General features: G+C 38.2%; 1 long non-coding RNA gene across 1 annotated transcript; it reads left to right on the forward strand.

The window, feature by feature from the left end:
• Window positions 1-11,915: 11,915 nt before the first annotated feature.
• LOC141279950 (uncharacterized) lies at window positions 11,916-17,579 on the forward strand. Its single transcript, XR_012334761.1, has 3 exons — window positions 11,916-12,035; window positions 14,887-14,955; window positions 17,178-17,579. It is a non-coding gene; the product is annotated as an uncharacterized lncRNA (long non-coding RNA).
• The last annotated feature ends 2,717 nt before the right edge of the window (window positions 17,580-20,296 follow it).

Here is a 20,296-nt window from a genome sequence, read left to right on the forward strand (position 1 = left end):
CTCTTGTGCTGACAACACCCTCAGGCCCCGACCCACCCCCAGGACTGCGAGCTTGTAGTCCATCTGGACCCCACCTGCTGGCAGGCACGGGAAAAACAGGGGACCGGTTCTGGCCCACAGGTCCCTCGCATTACCGCACTCCCAGAGCAGATGTCGAACAGTCTCCGGTAGATTACACCCAGTCTGTGGACAGACTGGGTTCTTGGCCATACCCCGGGAGTGCATTACCGCCCTGACTGGGAGGATCTCATGGGCCACCAACCACGCCAAATCTTTGTGTCTGTTCTGAAGAGCGGGGTGGGCAGTGTTCCTCCATACTTGTTTGGCCTCCTCTAAAGTGAGGCCTGGAACTGGGCTCACTGACTCCCGGTCCTGTACAAGAGAGACAAGAGATTTGTGATTTGTTAAAATATTTACATCTTGAGTCTCTAAAATGTATTTCTTTAAAAATGTCTTGATAAAACTGTACTGTTGGGGCAAATTAAAAGATACTGGAGTTTTTAAATCAACTGGTAAAACTTTTAAGAATCTCAGGTAGGACCCCATCCAATATCTGACCATAGCTGTCGTCTTGTTCTCGTTGGATGGGGTCACTGCATAACTAATGTGCAGGGCAGTAAATCGGCTTGTTAAAAACAGTCGTGGGTCTGGGAGGCCTATCCCACCATTTTCTGGTCTTTTCTTTACGACCTCTCTCTTTAGACGTTCCCATTTGGACCCCCACAGGAAATAAAACACGGCCCTCTCCAGGTCTGTAAAAAATTGTTTAGTAGGACTAAAAACAGAACATACAAGTAAAAGCAATGGTAAAATTACAGCTTTAAAAATCAGCACTTTTCCATGTAATGTCAACTGTCTTTGTCCCCAAAACCCCAGTCTTTTCCTAACTTTCCCTAACAAGTCAGTCCAGTTTCCCCGTCCACCACCCTCCTTGTCAAATTTAACTCCTAAAATTTTAAGGTCTGTTTCTTTAAAATCCACATCCAGTCCTCCTGTGTCAATGTTCCCCCACGGCCCGAAGAGCAGGGCCTCAGACTTACTTCTGTTAAGTTTAGCGCCTGAGGCCCGACCGTACCAGTCAGTCAAGTCCATTGCTCTTCGTACAGATAAAACATCAGTTGTTAAAAGGGTTACGTCATCCATATATAAAACACAGGTCGCTGTCAGTCCACCAGTCCCAGGCACGTCTAGTCCTTTAATCCATTTATCCCTTCTCAAGATCTGTGCCAGTGGTTCCATACATGCCACATACAGGAGGGGAGATAAAGGACACCCCTGACGGACGCCGCTGCATATATTTACAGCTTGGGAAAGATGCCCGTTAACTAGAATTCTGCTGACTAAGCCGTTGTACAGCAATCCCACCCAAGCTATGAATCTCCCTGGGAAACCCATTTTTTCCAGTACCTGAAACAGGTACTTGTGCGAGACCCGGTCGAATGCTTTTTCAAAATCTAAATTTAGGACTGCTAGCCGAATGTTTCTGTCTCTCGCAAAACAGATGGCATCTCTAATCAGCACCAGACTGTCCGTGATCTTTCTCCCGGGCACAGCACATGCTTGATCCGGGTGGATTACGTCCTCTAAAACAGTAGACATTCGTGTTGCTAAAATTTTACTAAAAAGTTTAATGTCAAAATTTAAAAGTGTGATTGGTCGCCACGTCTTAAGGTCAGTCTTGTCTCCTTTCTTATGTAAAAGTGAAACTATCCCTATTCTGAAGCTGTCAGGAAGTTTGTCTAGAGTCTCAAATTCCTTAAAAACAGTCAATAAATCATGTGCTAAAATATCCCAAAACGTCACATAAAACTCCAGGGGGAGTCCATCCATTCCTGGGGACTTCCCTCGTTTAAAACCTTTAAGAGCAGTATGTAATTCTAAAATGGTTAAATCTTGAGATAAAAACACATTTTCACAACTTACCTTTTTTTCCACAAACTCTAAAACTTCCTTTATTGTCTCGTTTTCTACTTCTTTATTGCAATATAAACTTTCATAGAATTCTGTCACTCCATTCAAAATTTCTTTTGTTGTATGCACTTCCCTCCCACCTGTTTTAAGTGATGTTATTGCTTTAGCCTTTGTAACAATCTTCTTAAAAAAATATCTGGTGCATTTTTCCCCTTCCTCAATATCTCTTTCTCTACTTCTTAAAATTACTCCTTTGCTTTGAGTTTCACTTAAAGCTGACATTTCCTCTTTAACATCTTTAATTTCTTGACTAAAATCCAATCCTTCATTTAAAAGATTAAAATACCTCTGCAGTCTTTTTTGCAGCCCCATCATGCGTCTTTTCTCCCTGTCTTTTTTCATCTTTCCTATTTTTCTAAAAAATTGCCTTGTCCTGTGTTTTACCATCTCCCACCATTGTGCACGTGAATCATAAAAGTCTTGGAGGGTCTGCCATTGGCTAAACTGCTCCCTGTATTGTCTAGCTACCTCGTCATCCTCGAGAAGGGAACAGTTCAGCTTCCACAGCCCTCCCCCTACCGTCACACCAGTGGGCAGTGAAAGGGTGCAAGACAGCATCATGTGATCAGAAAAGAAAAGGGGGGTCAATGTAGCATCGGTTGGCGGGCAGTCTCTTGTAAAAACATAGTCAATTCGAGAGGCTTTAGTGCCATCACCACTGAACCAGGTGAAGCCCTCCTCTCTCTGATGCATTAGTTTAAAACAGTCGACTAACTTAAAATCTCTCACTAAACCCTGCAATAAAACCGATGTTTTATCTACCTTAAAATCTTCCCCTACCCTCTTCCTATCCTTTTGGCTTAAAACACAATTAAAATCCCCTGCCACCACCAGGGGAGCCCTACCTAGCATGTGAGGCTGCAAAACCTCTAAAAGTTCATGCCTTTCATTTTTATCTGTAAAACCATACACGTTGAGAATCTTAAAATCCCTGTCTAAAAAAGTCAGATTTGCTAAAATGGCCCGTCCGTCCCTCACCACCGTGCTGCCCTTCACCAAGATGTTAGGATTATTTATTAAAATTGCAACACCATCTGATTTATTAAAATTTGATCCGCTCCACAGTGAGGGTCCTGGGGTCCATAGTTCCTCCCACCTTCTATAATTAGTTAAAAAGGGCAGAGAACACTCTTGCAATAAAAACACATCTGACTTAAAAGACTTTAAAAGGGATAAAACACTCTGTGCTCGGATGTTAGTCCTCACGCTTCTCACATTGATTGTAGAGACAGTGAGGGCCATGAGCAGTAAGGTTTTAAAAAGCATGAACTTTAAAAGAGAAACATTATCAAAATAAAACTACAGATAATTTAAAATCATAAAATTTCTTGGGAAACTTGCTCTTCCTTTATCCCCACGGTATTGGAGACAGGAGAGCAGACAATTTGTTCCAGAGGAACCACAGAGACACTCTCTTGTGGCTCCTTGGGCGATGATGTTCTTAGCCTAATTTGAAGAAAAGAGACCTCATTGGGGGATTCTTGGGGCCACACACGATCCAGATCTTCCACAGAGGAACTATCTGGTTGCTGTGTGGCCCGAAGCTTTTTCTCCTCTGTCTTGGACAAAGGAGATCCCGCAGGCCTTTTCTGCACTTGAGCACTTGGGAGTGAACAATCGGTTTTACTCCCACTAGAATCAGTACTCACCTCAGGCACAGTGATCATGCTGGAAACTGTTTCATCACTTTCATTGTCTTTCTCTTCCTCCCCAAGTTCCTTTAAAACATTTGACTCCGCCCCTGGGGCCACCCCACATCCTCCATCTTGCCCAATCCCTGAAGCTGGCTGGGATTTTGAATTTCCCGCCAAAACCTCAGGGACCGCCTCCTCCTCCCTTTGTTCTTGTGTTTGTTGGCCATGTGGGGCGGCCATCTTGGGTGCCTTAAGCTTGTTGGCAAAGCTTTTTGGGCAATCTCTGTAGAGATGGTTTGAATCTCCACAAAGATTGCACCTCCTGCCATTGGTACATTCTTCAAAAGTATGACCAGTTTCTCTGCACTTCCCACATATTAATTCCTGGCATGCTTCAGCGAGATGCCCCATACTTCCACACTTCCTACACAGTTTGGGCATCCCCTGATAGTGAATGTAGCCCCTGTTTTCTCCCAGCACAATCATTGAAGGCAGATGTCTCAGGCCTAGGTAGCCCCCAGCGTCTTCCCATTGTTTGATGGGAATTCGCCAGGAGCAGTTCCAAATGCCATCCTCATCAAGCACTTTGATAGGCGGGCCACGAACAGTGCAAAATCTACCCAGCCAAACACAAATGTCTTCTCCAGTCACTGTTTCATTAAACATCCTGACAATCACAGTTTTAAGTGTGTTATCAGAAAGCCTTTCCACAGTAAACATAGAAAACTGGGCCTTTACAACCTCAAATCTTTGCCAGAAATCAATAAGCAATGAAGCACTATTAAAACTCAAATCAAAGCCTTTGTTAAAAGGCAACGTCATCAAACAATTAATATCTGTAGCTTTGAAGTTGAGGGCTTTTTGGACAAACTTCCTGGAGAAGTCAAGACGTGACATCCCCAGGAGCTTACCCTCAACTTCTTTAAATATAAACCGCACGCTGTGGTGCCTCCGCACGCCGGCACGAGCAGCCGACATGTTGGAGGCACCAACAGCTTAAAATATACTAAAACACACTAAAACCAATAAACAATTTAAAAATTCAAACTTACCTTAAAACGATCGTTGCACAAATACAGAGTCTTCTTTAAAACCTGAAAAATAAATAAGTAAAAGCAAAAGCAAGCGAAAAAAGCAAGCAAAAGCAATATATACCTCTTCACAGATATGTGGTTTAAGCTATAGGTAAGCAAAAACCCAGAAACCTGCAATGAGGCGATCACTCCCCCTTGTGGCCAGACACTTGATCTTAGCCAAAAGGCCGAGAAGCGATACCGGAATAGACGCAGCCAAAGGGGGAGCCGGCGAAGGCGCTGGCTTTTGGGGTGGAGGCTAGCGGGCATTTAACTCTATACGTTCTCATTGTATAACCCAGAGGTAGAACGTTGAGCTAGCAGATCAGAAGATCATGTTTTCTAAACCCATGCAGAAAACACACACACAAACTGTTGGGAAAAAGCAGTCATCGCTTAACCAAACAGAAACATGAAGTAAAGCTTCAGTTAATTTGCTTGCAGCTTGCAGATCCAATACGTCGATCGTAAAGGTAATGCCGGTAGATCGCACATACCTTAACTGTGTATGCTGCTCCACGCCTCCACGAGCTTCGGGAAACAGAGCGCAAAATTGTCATTATGGTCTTGGATTAACTGTGAAACATGCTTTGCCTTTCTTCTCAAATGTGTTTTCATAAATCTTACGCTGTCCGCTGCAGCTCAGTCGTCTAACTTCTGAAATTTACCAGGATGCGCATTTTTTCCTTGATGCAGGAACTGATCCACGCTCATGAGAGAGAGAGAGAGAATTTAGAATTTTCAAAAAACCTTTATTACAAATTAAAACATTTTCATAACCTCAAGTAAGAAAAAACAAAGGGGAAAAAAAATATATATATATAGTAACGGAAATAACAAAAAATAAGCCAACATAGGAGCAAAGACCAAATCATCTTCAATAACCAGACACAGAGCTCCTCCATAATACCAAATCAATTCAAAAGAAAGAAGATCATTCATTGCTTTTAAGTATCTAAAACCAATAAGGATTCTAGATTTAACTTATTTTAAAAACTGGTAATATATCATGGCTTCCAGGTCTGTCAACGTTGCTGTGGTTTTTCGACAGCTGTAATATGAAGGGTAGAGTAAAAAAAATTGTTTAAGTGTTTTGAACATCCCAATCTGTTCGTTTACTTAGTATTTTATTCATGTTTTCGAGTTAAAAAATAATTCTTAAATCAAGATACATTTACTTAATAAGCAAAGTGGCTTAGAATTTAAGTCTTGTTTACTGAAATAAATTCTAAAATGTAATAGATTAAGGCTTAAAACAAGTAAAAATATCTGCCAGTGGGGTAAGAAAAATAAACCTAAATTGAGTTTATTATTGAATTAAGTTGAAACTAGAATTAAGTTTATTTTTCTTACCCCGCTGGCAGATATTTTTTACTTGTTTTAAATATAAACCTGTTGATTTTTATAATTTATTTCAATTATTACAAAGTATACGATCTGATTTTTTAATCGCGGTGTTTGTTTTATTCCTCGTTTCTTTTCCGTGCATTTGCTTTATTTATTTATTTTTGCTTGTTGCATTTAAATGCACGTTTGATTTGTTGCCACATTATTCTGTGTTAATGTATTTTTTAACATGTTTATAAACAAAAAGTGCGTTATTATAATTAATTATATGGCTGTGAATTCCCAGCAAACACAAAACGCTTTTATAACAATTTTCTATTACAATACATAATATCTTAAGCCACTTTGCTTACCAAGTAAATGTATCTCCATTTAAGAATTGTCAGATATTCACAAGAAAACAAGACAAAAACAGTAAGTAAGATATTCATTTACTTTTTTCTTTCGAACATGAATTTACAGACGGCTGGAAATTTTTAATAAAATAACTAGACATACCTATTCGGGTCTGCTCCCGTTTGCTGTGATGACGGGGGACTTAGTCCAAAGCACATTTTGAGGAATACTTACACATTTTACTTCTTATTTCTTTGAAATTAATTATTATTTATTTTTAATTACAAAGTATGCGATCTGATTTTTTTAATCGCGGTGTGTGTTTTATTCCTCGTTTCTTTAACTCACACAACATTCTACCAAAAAACAGCAGATCATTTTCTACTAGATAACTCCATACACTATGGATTAAAAATGTCCCGACTGCGAACCTGATAAAACCCAGGTAAAAAGCAAATACAAATAAACCATTTTGATTTAGCAAAAGTTTACAAATAAATGCACTCCCTGCACACAACAAGCACGTCTAGTTACCATTCATTTTTTGCGTGATTTAAGTTTCGTCGCATACATTTTGGAAGGCACACGATAAAAACAAAATAAGGCTTTTAATGTATGCAGACTTCATTCTCCGTTGAGGGCTTATCAATCATAATAAACGCTGTTAACTCTTCTCATTGAATGGTCTAAATCCAATGCTGGTAAAGAAATCAAATGTGCATTTCAACGCAACAAGCAAGCCGTAAAGCAATGGATGCAGGCAAACAAACGAGGAATAGCACATACACCACGATTAGATCATCGGGTCTCATACTTTGGAATTAATAAGAAATAATTATTCAGTCTAAAGAAATAAGAAGTAAAATGTCTAAGTATTTCTCCAAATGCGCAGACTCATTACAATAAACGGGAGCAGACATGAATAGTTATGTATGTCTCGTTATTTTATTTAAAATTGACAGCTGTCTAACATATGATATCCCAGACAGCACACGTACGTCTGCCCGACGTCGGCTCAAGAGCGTACGTCGGCCTCCTTATCTGAAACATCTAATAAGTATCGGCCAGGCATCGGCCAAATCTTCAGTCAAGTCAACGGTATTTCCCGCTCATCAAGCTTGTCTGTTACGTCGGCTTTGGGTCGGATAACTATACCGGAGGCCGATGCCGCGCTTCTCTCTGTTGGTGCGTGTCCAGGTACTCCTCCCTTTGCAATACAACCCACCAGAGCAAAGGCGACATCATGGGTGTATCAAGTATGTACAAGAACTAAGTAAATGATAATAAGTGAAGAAAAATGGAATCCGTTAAGTAAATGTAAATGTTTTAATATAATATACATGTTGCGAATTCTTTATGGTTTATCTATTATTGTACGTTACTTATCTCGTTAAAGTGTTGGGTTACGTGAAATGCGCAGTGCATAGTTTAAAGCATATACGTTTCTAGCGTAAGTGTGGTATTCTCTGTTACGAAAGTATACTAGCTGGAGTTTTCGTAGAGTTCGCAAGCTTTTCACTCGTGTGCAGCATCCTTCAGTGCAAGTTAAAGTTTATGACACAGTAAGTTCATATCATTATACTATGTTTAATGATTAATGTTTGTGTGCACCGTAACTATTTCTGGCATTACGCCAGTTTTGCCGCTGTTTCGTGATCTGTATAATTATCAGTTTAACGTTAATCGCGCTAACACTTGCGTTAGCACGGGTGCTTATAACACTAATACCTGCAATATATGTTTAGTTCTTCTTATTATGGGCATAATCCTGTATTCTACAGTTTGTTATCTGTTGCTATAATAATGCTGCATAACGTGATTTATGCTATTATATTTCTTTCCGTAGTTTATATCCTTGCTTAGTGTATATATGAGAGTTCATGATGTTTCATTTGTAATACGGTTGAATCCGTATGTAGACAGGTTATTTTTTATGTCTTATTTGTTTATTACAGAAACTACCTCAGTTGAATACTGGCATGTGTACAAGGTTGAAACTTGCATAAATAAAAGCGAAATCTGATGACTCCTCCCTAATCAGAGTACTGAAGTGGTTAACAGCCTTTAAAACTAGCAATCAGTGGGGTAATTCTCAACAATAAAAGTAAAAATAAATAAAATAGCAGCGCTTTCTTTGCTTTTAATGACACACAGCTGCTAAGTTCCATTAATCCGAAGCAGGAGGGGGTAGTAATGTACATACGCTGGTTGCCAGCCGCCGTTAATACTCAAGTAAGTTAGAGAAAAGGCAACTCGGGAAAGTGAGTACAAATAAGGGATTATTGGCTTGTTTTACACGTATCATTGTTTTGTGTTCCCCTCCTTCGTAAAAAAACAGACAATTCCACGTCAACTGGAACACGCAAAACCCCGGTATGAAGCATTGTCATGAGCATGCCAAACCAACAGATGGCGATATATTCCTTAACCCAGTGAAGCCACTCCAGTCTCGTCTTGCCATGAACAAGGAAAAAATGCGGGAGCTGACTTCGCAGACGTACGTGGTTCAGGTAAGTTTTCGACAAAAATCTTATATTTAAAGTCTTAAAAGTTAGTATAAGGCACTCCGTCTACTACAGCACAGCAAATAAAGTCATAACGTTTGTAGTACTAGCAGCGCTATTCAGATTTGATGCATTTTTGCTAAAATGTTTTATTTAATAGAGATTATAATTTCCATTATTTTTATCAATCTAAATACCTTTCACTTGTTCAGTATTGTGTTTTTGTTGCTATGTAAACGATGAACTTAATATAGGCAGATGGCCATTGCTTTTCTGAACAGCAGTTGGAAGTATTCTGAGGTAATTTAAATTTTAGGAAAAATATGAGGATGATTATCGATGATTATATAATTGAGTTCAATAACATAGTAATTTTGGTTGTTTCATTTTATTATGAGTGTTTGTTTGATGTTTAAATGATCAACATAATATGGTTAATTGTTCTGTCCCGTTTGTTAGAAAAGCTTTTGCAAATATCTTGTCTGAGGTAAATTGTCATTTTAAACACATTTAGTGAGTGTGAATAATATGATTTTTGTCTCTATATATATTTATGATGCTCTGGCAGTTTTAGTTACTGTATAAAGTGTATTATTATGATCTGTATGATAGTTTGAGTGCTTACAATGGCAGCAAATTTAAAAACAAAACAAACAAAAGATGTTTACATTGACATTATTTAAGTTAGTTCAGATTTTTTGACAACCATTTTGTTATGCTCAGTGCAATCTGATTTACGTTATTGTATATCAGATGTATGAAATGTACAGTGATTTAATGAACAGGTGTTTCATATCATAGTCATTTGCCATACTGTGGATTTTAAACACATCAAGGGCTGGAAATGACTGAATAAATTTCTTGCCTTTTTCCTTAGCTAATATTTCCCTCATATATGTTTCCTCTCTTCTTGTGTGTTAACAGGTCATTGGCACTGCTGTGTAAGTGTTTCACTGACAGACACCTCAAGACATTTTAGTGGGTGTAACTGGACATCATTTATGTTAATCTGTAATATTCAATTATTATGTTTTATGTCTTTGCAAAACAGATCACAACATCATTTGCTGTAAGTTGTTTTTAACCAGCTGTTACAAACATTTTTATTATTTGACTTTAACCCTAAGTGTTTTTGATCTTAACCATACTGTCATATTAGTTTTATCGGCGATAGGACATAGAGGTACTAAGCCATCTGTTTCATTTTGTGCAGGGCATGTACATCTAGGATGCGATCAATCCAGATGAGATTCTCTCCAATGCCAGCAAACCGACAGTGGAAGACACGAGCCAGCACTTCTCCCACCACATTGCCTCAGGCTTTTGAGATACCGACTTATAACTGCTTCTCCCCCCTATGTTGGGATCACCGGGGCCTCCATCGCCCGGCATGTACACGCTACATTAGGTGTAGGTAAGACGCACACTCACTGCTTCCCTGGTGCTTGTGTTCTCAATGTTTCTGTGCAGGTGCCTGGGATAATGAAGACAATTTGGGTTGTCGTGTTACACGCCAGGTGAACAACATCAGAGTGCGGCAGTCAGAGATCCTAAAGAAGGACTCCATATGTTTAGTCGAGACAGTACGCCGTACATCTCTTACGACGAGGATATTTGTTTCAGGACCGCTTTCCCGATACTGACAAGGACATTTAAGGTTCAATGGACAACTTGCTTTCAATGAATGGTTAATGTCTGTAGCCCTTTTCACACACATATTATGGAAAAAATTCAGAGTACACATCCGGGAGTTGTTCGGGATTATTTGATTTTGGTTAATTCACGCTGCCAATAGTTATCTAGATTTGTTTGTGCTTTCACACACATGCACTTGGTAGGTTTTTCGTAGTATCTGTAGTTTGCTTATCCGTGATTTCTCTCTCGAGAAACCACACGTGTATTTTTGGTTTATGATAAGATCATAAAGGAGTGCGTTACACCAGTGCTTCCCAATCCTGGTCCTCGAGCACGCCCTCTCAAAAAGTTTTAGATGTATCCTTATTTAACTCATCAGCTTGTTAGGGAGACATGTTTACCATTTTGGAAGGAGGCTAAGTTGAATCAGGTGTTTTAAATAAGTTTTTGGGAGGGGGTGCTCGAGGACCAGGATTGGGAAGCACTGTGTTACACGCTGTTTTGTTATGCTGGTGAATGTTCATAGCTGATAGTGACGAGCCCCCTGATTTCTTCTTCAGTCCAGTTTGCAGATTTTTCTCATTGTGAATGTTAATCTGCATTTAAATCTGCCATGTCAAAGGGGAAAAGGCTATATTTTTGTCGTGATGACACAATATTTATGTTGACTAATTATCGACGTTGAAATTGACACCACCGATTCTATCCACCAAAAGCAACAGCTCTAAGTCTAGCATACACATAATTGCATTCAATAACCTTTGCCTCAGGTTATAAATAACTTAATAATCACAACCATCCACTACCTAAAAAGCTATGAACAGCAGTCATGCAAATTTTCTCAATTTGCTTTTCTATTTCTACTAGCAATTATGTGAGCTGCAGTCTGGATCCTGCCTCTGTCAGATGACCTAACACAAATGGAAAGATGACATCGACCCTTGCAAGGACTTCAGACGATCCCAGCATTGGACTACATACAGTGGTAATCATGTGCGTTTCATGTTTAACTTTGGATACTTTTGGAGATCATTTCATCTTCCCCTCCCTTAAATGTTTACATTAACAGAATTTTTTTACCAGGGGTGCCCAAACTTGTGCATGTCCCTGTACTGATATATACTATACAAATAATGTAAGTTGAATTTACTTATTTGAAACGCATTATACTAAACACTACACTGCAATGTTGTTTTTAACGTTTGTGCATAATATATGATTTTTTGTCTTTTTCCTTCATTAGATTTTCAGTAGTCCGTGTAAAATTTTCTTTCAAGGTAAGATAGCTTTACATGTTTTTTATTGTGCTTTAGTGGTCACACAGGCCCGGTTTATGTTCTTAACCAGCATGAGTTTATTTATTGTGATATACACAAAACAAGATATTTTGATAAATGATGTTAAGCACACAGCTGCTCATTTACTTCAATAAAATGTCTTTTTCCTATTATGGAAGTCAATGGGTACCATCAACTGTATGATTGACATCATTTATCAGATTAAAGAATTTTTGGCAAGTTTATAACAACATGAAGGTGAGTAAATGATACAATTATAATTTTTACGTAAACTTTTAGCTTTGAAGGATTATTTACTCAACCCCATGTCATCCAAGATGTTTGTCTTTCTTTCTTTAGCCAAACACAATCAGAGTTATATTAAATACTGTCCTGGCCAGTGGCGGCTCGTGACTGCTCTTCTGAGGGGTGCGAATTCAAAATAAGTGTTCAGAGTGTCATGTGTGTTGCTCGTGTCTTCAACAATATGTGTTTGTTACATCATGTAAACCATGTGCATGTCTTGTCAAAAGAAGTGCCTGCTGCACACGCGTCAAAACCTTTTATGATAAAAGAGATGCTCACGTTCACAAAATACACGCAACACATTCACTTAACATTAAACTCTGATTACGCATGAGATAATGCAGGTATCTTTTATCATAAACCATTATGACGTGTGTGCAGCAGGCACTTATTTTGAAATGACACGTGATTCACATGCGATACGCCTAACACATATTTTAAAATGACGAACCACACACATGACGGGCTACATACATGTTGGGATGAGCTTCGCATTGCATTGTGCGCCCTCGGAAAATAAGTCATTGTCCGCCACTGGTCCTGGTTCTTCAATGCTTAAAGGAATAGTCTACTCATTTTCAATATTAAAATATGTTATTACCTTAACTAAGAACTGTTGAATCATCCCTCTATCATCTGTGTGTGTGCACGTAAGCGCTGGAGCGCGCTGCGACGCTACGATAGCATTTAGCTTAGCCCCATTCATTCAATGCTGCCATTTATAGAGATAAAGTTAGAAGTGACCAAACACATCAACGTTTTTCTTATTTAAGACGAGTAGTTATACGAGCAAGTTTGGTGGTACAAAATAAAACGTAGCGCTTTTCTAAGCGGATTTAAAAGAGGAACTATATTTTATGGCGTAATAGCACTTTTGGGAGTACTTCGATTGCCTGAAAAGTCCGCTCCCCTTCTCACTCTCATAATGGGAGAGGGAGGGTGTTACTGCGCCAAGTCGAAGTACTCCCAAAAGTGCTATTACGCCATAAAATATAGTTACTCTTTTAAATCCGCTTAGAAAAGCGCTATGTTTTATTTTGTACCACCAAACTTGCTCGTATAACTACTTGTCTTAAATAGGAAAAACGTTGATGTGTTTGGTCACTTCTAACTTTATCTCTAAATGGTACCATTGAATGAATGGGGCTAAGCTAAATGCTATCGTAGCGTCGCAGCGCGCTCCAGCGCTTACGTGCACACACACAGATGATAGAGAGATGATTCAACAGTTCTTAGTTAAGGTAATAACATATTTTAATATTGAAAATGAGTAGACTATTCCTTTAATAATGGCATTGACTGGACATCAATGTTTTGAAGTTCCAAAAGTGCATCCATCCATCATTAAAGTGATCCATATATAACCCAGTGGGTCTTCTGATGCAAAATGATAGGCTTGTGAGAAAAACTTTATATTTTAAGCTTTAAGAGAGTTACGATGTATATGTACTCAATCGCATTGTTTCTCATGTGTCTCTACTGTGTTTCATCACAATTCATTTTACGACTAGTCATGAGCTGCATAACATCCAATGCGATAACACGTGCCGCCATATTTAAATTGTCTTTTAAACTTTGTAAATGTCTTGTCTCTATCATAAAAAGCTATAAATATGAATAGATTTTCTCACAAACGTATTGTTTCGCTTCGGAAGACATTTATTAATCCACTGGGTTACATATGGATTACTTTAACTCTTTCACCGCCAGCGTTTTTAAAAAAAGTTGCCAGCCAGCGCCAGCGTTTTTCATGATTTTCACCAAAGTTTAATGCCTTCCAGAAAATGTTCTTCTTTAAATATATAAACAAACAATATACCAAATGAAAGAACAGACCCTCTGCTTTCAAACAAAAAAAACCGTTTCATCCTACCTTTAGTGGTTCTTTTGCAATCAGCTTTTGAATATGGGTAGGTTTTTGCAAAAATACCATATTTTGAGCAAAAAGCAGAGATAATTCCATTTTTATGACGGACTTTTCATAGAGATCCCATTCAGAGCGATCTTTAAAACAGACACGGACATGCAGCAGCTTGCCATAGGGCAATACTTCCGGTTTTAAAAAGTTCGGAAGTGTGCCACCTGGTGGATAATAGCGGTATTGCGGAAAGACGGAAAATCTCGTCATTGGCGGGGAAGCGTTTTCTCTTAATTGACGAGATATCTCGTCAATGGCGGGGAAAGAGTTAATGATGGATGGATATACTTTTGAGCTTTGAAAAACATTGATCCCAGTCAATGACATTATAAAGCAAAAATATAAATACAATATATAAATGTAAAGAACCAGGAAATGATTTAATATAACTCTGATTGTGTTCTGTTAAAAAAGTAATAATCAGTCAATTTTCATTTTGGTGGGAGGAGTAATCCTTTAACTCATTTGAGTCATCAGACAGTCATCTTGTTGCTTTGACTGAATTCAGTTACAGATCAAAATCCCTGGTGGTAAATCAACACTGCTCAGTCTTATCTATTTAGGTACACTGACGATCCTGAAGGTGTGTTAACATTAATAAAATAATAAAGTAATGCATAAAGTGATAATTGAACATTACTGATGATGTGTGCTGTTAACAAGCAAAAGGGTAAAGATAAACTAAAACAAAGACGTCAAAGCAACAAGATGACTTGGTTCAGACAACTCAACCCTTTTAAAAGGTCTTTTATTTAACAGTGCATTTTATCCTTTATCTTAGACAAAGCAGACCATGTTATTTTCATTTAATACATTCTGGAACAAATCTGGGCCACTTATCATTTCTACTTACAAATGAACATTTCTGTTCTGCTCCGTTTACAGTGTTTGGGTGAGATCTAGACCGAGGACTAAGGCGTATACTAGGACAGAACTAAGTGTTGTGGCCCACAGGTGAGACAAACTTTGCTACTTGGTATCTGTTAGACACGATACATTGAAGAAGGGCCCATTCATATTATACTTAAACTTGGTCCAGGACCATTTGATTTTTGGTTCATTCGCACTGCCAATGATTTTCCGGAATCTGTGTTTATGCCGTAAAGACACATGATGCGTTTAAAGTCCTGCACTTGATAGGTTTTATCCACAGTGTCTGAAGGTTTGTTATTATTGGTTATTTCTCTCTGTAGAAGACTGCATTTTTGTTTATGATAAGGCTATAATGGAGTGCGTGATGCGCTGTTCTAGTATGCACATGAGTTAACCCAATTTCAAAGTGGATTTTTGAAACTCCCTGAACTCTGTTCTAGTCCAGTTTGCAGACATTTCTCATTGTGAATGTAAATGTTCATTTAAACCCCCGTTTTAAAGAGCTGAATGGTATATCTTGTTGCTATGACGCACATGTATTTTGTTTAATATAAGCTCATGTGAGCACCTGATGCGCTAGAACTGTTATGCTGTTAAATGATCTCTGCTTCAGCGTGGATAGTGACAAGCTCCCTGATCTCTGCTTCAGTCCAGTTTGCCGACCTTTGTAAAACCCTTGTTTTAAAGAGCTGAACCATAACTTCAAAACTACGCCATTGTTTTTGCGTCTCATTCACAAAGAGGGCTTTCCAGGTATCTTACGGTAATGTTACTAGGTCCTCTTTCCTGGAACAATCCCAGAACATCTTTGCGTTCACACAAATACTTGTCTGCCAATTTTACGGATATTTTCTGGGACCAAAGTGCTGTGTGAATAAGGTTATACTTTACTCGATTACATGAACACTGATGCAAGCACTTGTTCAACACAGTTTGGTGGTAAGCAAGTGGGTGACTGTTATCTTTAGATATCTCTAACAATAAAATGTATAATTTTCAAGACATTTGCATTAATTCCTCCTATAGCACTCATTTTAAGAATAGTTGAGGATGCAAAGAAGAATTAACACTGTTTATAATGCACAGCCAGACACTCAGGAATGCAACAACATAGTAGACCAGATGTTTTATATGCTTACATAAAGTACTGTATGCTTTGTGGGTCCACTTTTTGATTATCTATCCAATATACACGATTGTTCATGTTTGCCATAGGCACCTAAATTTAAATATAAAAATGTGATCGTATGATCAGAGGCGTCATGCCCATTCAAACTGAGGGGGCACCTGCCCCCTTGGTTTTTTTGAGCCAATGGATTTTGCATCCAACCTCAAAATCAAATAAGCGTCTATTAATCTGTTATTTGACTTTTAATCTGTTAATATGCACAATATTATACATTCTGTGCTGCATCCTTGTCACTTTTCGGAGATTTTCGCCGTTTTGATCGTGTTTTGATCATGTTACATTACTTTTATTCTGGCGGCAGCTGGCGCTGCAGTCAGAGCGCAGTCGCAGACGTCATCAGTGTCTGGGCGCGCTCACGAGCTGTCTGCTGTTGCTGGCTTGCTGCTGCATTTGGCTATCTGAGGAATTAAAACGTGTTAGAAACGCTCACAACATTTCCAAACCCCAGTACGGTAATGTGCAGTTAACCTTCTCTGTGTAGAAAATGTATGGTTTTAAATGTGACCGTCTCAACGTTATATTAGCAGAGATTCATCTTCTTGGCACAACGCCAAAGTTCGCCAAAGTTCACGCGGGCGCGGAATCTCACATGCTCACATGAGGTAAAATTTAATGCAAAAATCCGTTCCTCTAATAATTTTATCTAAACATATTTTTTAAAATCATTATTGAACATTAAAATCAATCTATAGCTTATTTCATTTTCGTTGTTTATATACTTTATGGATTTAAAATTACATTAATTTTATATGATAATGTAGTTGTTGTGCAAAATGCATTAATGACACAATTAAACAAGCCATTAAGACTTAAATAAAACATGCCGTTTCAGATGTGAATATGATGCAAATGTGTCATTATTCCGATTGAATAGTATTTGATATGAAAGTTAGTCATCACTTTTATTTTGGAGGTTTTTGCATGAAAGCAGGGGTTTTCAGATTGTTAGAAATGTAAGTGCCATGGAAAAGACTGAAAGCTCTATAATATTTCGTTTGATGTCTGTGTATGCACAAATTTCTGTGAGCTGTTGACACTGTGCCCCCTTAAAAAAAATTGGTGCATGACGCCCCTGCGTATGATTAATAATTTTTTGTTGGATGTTTCCATTTAGGTGATCCTAAAGCAACAAAGAGGAACCATGGAGAGGAAGAAGTGGTGTCCAGATGTTTAAAAGGCGCTGTTCGGGACAGGAAGCAAAGGCAACAAAGAGGAACCTCTAAAGGCACTGCTTGCAGAGACGAGTGCAGAAAATAAAGACAGAAGACCTGACGAGATTGTTTTATGATTAAATGTTTTTGTTATGTACATGCACATTATTATTTACAATATATTTCTAAGATACATAAATATGTGACCTTGTATATGAAATCCAGGCTACTGTCTTAACATCTTATGACATCTAAAGTTTGAATTTACTGATTTAACATTGAGTTCAGTCTTTGGCATGACCTTACTCAGTCAGTATTGAATATGTCAAGATTATATTTTCAGAGAATGTTTTCTGAATTGTGTAGGATGATTTAATGTAGAATACAGTAAGTCACAAAGAAATACTTTGCTGGGTTTTCACAGGCCGTGTCCCATTTGTACAACATATGTGAATTATCTTGAGACTAAAACTTCTGAAATCCAAACTGTTATATTTTAGCATTTCAAATGCAGCCATCCTTTGCCTAGAATTTGAAATATATACCCTTGGGTTTTTCAGTAATTTTTTGACATCTCACCCTGAGATATTTTTAAAGAAATTTCTATGTATTATGGGCTTGAATTACTTGTTTATTTTATCATTTTGTCCAAGTAATTTGAAAAAAGTTTTAAATTAAATTTTAGTTCTCAATTGAAATAAATGTATATGTTGAGACTATATTTTTGTCCACAAACGTAATTGAATCATATACTTTAAGAGTATATTATTTTGAAGGGTATAAGAAATATTTTAGTTAAGTGTAAGTAAAACGTTTACACAGTAGTATAGCAGTGTATAATAGTTACAGAATATATAATTTATGTGTGACACATCTAAATATTCTGTTACTGATTTATCCAAGTTGTTTATGTGTTATATTTGTCAAATGAATAAATTTGCAACGGTTATTGACAGTGGTGTACTTGTTTTTAGTTATTATTGCACAGAAGCACATTATTCTGCATAAGTGTGAATGAATAAAGGTTTAATTTAATAAATAAATGCACGGTAAAGCCCGTGCAGAGCGGCTGTAATTGCATCGTTTAAACATCGGCCCGAGGGCATTTGCGACGAGATGCCGACATCTAGACGACATCTTCCCAATGAGCAAACGCTCCCTGAGCGACATCTTGCCGATGGAACTTTGAAAGTCGGCACAACGTCGGCCAGATGTATGTGTGCTGTCTGGGATATTTTGATAATACGAAATGCTAAAAAAATAATATAACACCAATCGACAATATATGTTATTGTTATTTTTACAAGTAAATTCATGTGTAGGAGAAAACAAAGCAGCTGTCAGTCCATACTATATTGAGTGGCCATCGTAGTGGTGCAACCTGAACGATGTTTTCCCTACTTCCGGTCAAAGGCGCCATTTTGTGAAATAGGCATATAGGTGACGCTGGAGCACGCGGCCATTGTCTCTGTTCAACAAAGCAAGTGTATATATACACATACGCATATTTTTCCTCAATCAATCACCGAATACAAGGTGCAATTCGATGCCAACTGGCCCTTCTCTCTGGTTTCATGTTTGTAAGGAAAATTAAGGGGGAAATTACGATAGCATTTCAGCCAAACATTCATTCGTGCCACGCTGCTTTTCTTTGAACGAAAAAAAAACCCCTCTGCTCCCCCTACACAATTTCTTCTCCTGTTATTTTATGCTTAAAACAAGCAAATAAATCTGCCTACAGGGTAAGAAAAAATTTGTGAACTTTTCCCATAAACACTTAATTCAAGAAAAATTGTCCCACCCCACTGGCCATTTTTTATCCACAATACACATTCGATGTCTGCACGCACCATTGTCTTTGTTCAACGCAAACAATTCTGTTGCGTTTTTCTTTGAACGAAGTGCTCCGCCTAGATAATTTGACCCATATTCACATGGGTTTGTTTCTCGTTTTTTCTTTGAGAACAATCTATAAAGCGCTTTCCACAATCGTTTTGGTGTTAGCTTTACGTAAAATAGAAACACAGAAAAGTACTGAGCGATGGAGAAACCACGAAGCGGAACTTATTATGGACCACGGATTGGCAAACAAACTGGCAACCACGCACAAAAGAAGCAAACTCTGGTTTTAAACTCACCTTATTTGTCCCCGGAAAACGCCAGAGTCGATGCACGGAGTGGACGGAGCAAGCCTCGCTTCCATAGCCGAAGGTCAAAAATCCATTTAAACGTGTAGTCCCCGGTGTCCACTCGATCTTACCCAAAAAGCCGAGAAGCTATACCGCAATGGCATCCGGAGAAGGCGCTGGCTGTCGGGATGGAGGTTAGCGGGTCAGAGGTCCGGCACTGAAGGTCTGCGTTCATTACTCACCGTGTGCATTTCACTCTATACTTGTAAAAAAACCATACAAATACATACAGAAACAGTTATCACTCATACAAAAAGAAACACGAAGGTAAAGCTTCAGTTAATTTGCTCGCTGAATGCTTTTTGCATGCACATACAAAACTGAACAAAACTGATATACTGAACAAAATAGGCCCCAAAATTGAGGAACACCAGTTGTTTAGTTAAACTGATTGAATAGCACTTTGCTTCCTATTTGTTAAATATGAAATGAGACAATAAATTACAAATTACATTTCAATGCCTGCAGCGTGTTCATGTCCACACCACAAATAAAACCGTGTGACCCTTTTTTTTTTTGGTTAAAAGTTTGAAAGTTTCGAACCTACGCAACACTCTAAAGATGCTCCTAAATAGTAACAAATAAGGGTTCTTCAGCTTGTAACCATAGCAGAACCCGTTTTATTGGTACTATATAGAACCTTTTTATACGGTTCTATAAAGAATCTTGCCTTGAAAAGTGCTCACCTCAGTGGTGCTATAAAGAACGATTAATTTATCAGCTGTCAGGAGTGACATTTTTGTTATTTATCCACTTTCTAATGTATAGCACTTGATAAGGATTAACAGTTTAAAAACAGAAATGCAAGACATCAGAAAATACATTTATTTTTTACTTTCATAACATGAGAGGTGTCATACAATAACAAATATGTGCTTTAAAATCACATTCCT

This window comes from Paramisgurnus dabryanus, chromosome 13, assembly GCF_030506205.2.
Source record: "Paramisgurnus dabryanus chromosome 13, PD_genome_1.1, whole genome shotgun sequence".
Taxonomy (NCBI): domain Eukaryota; kingdom Metazoa; phylum Chordata; class Actinopteri; order Cypriniformes; family Cobitidae; genus Paramisgurnus; species Paramisgurnus dabryanus.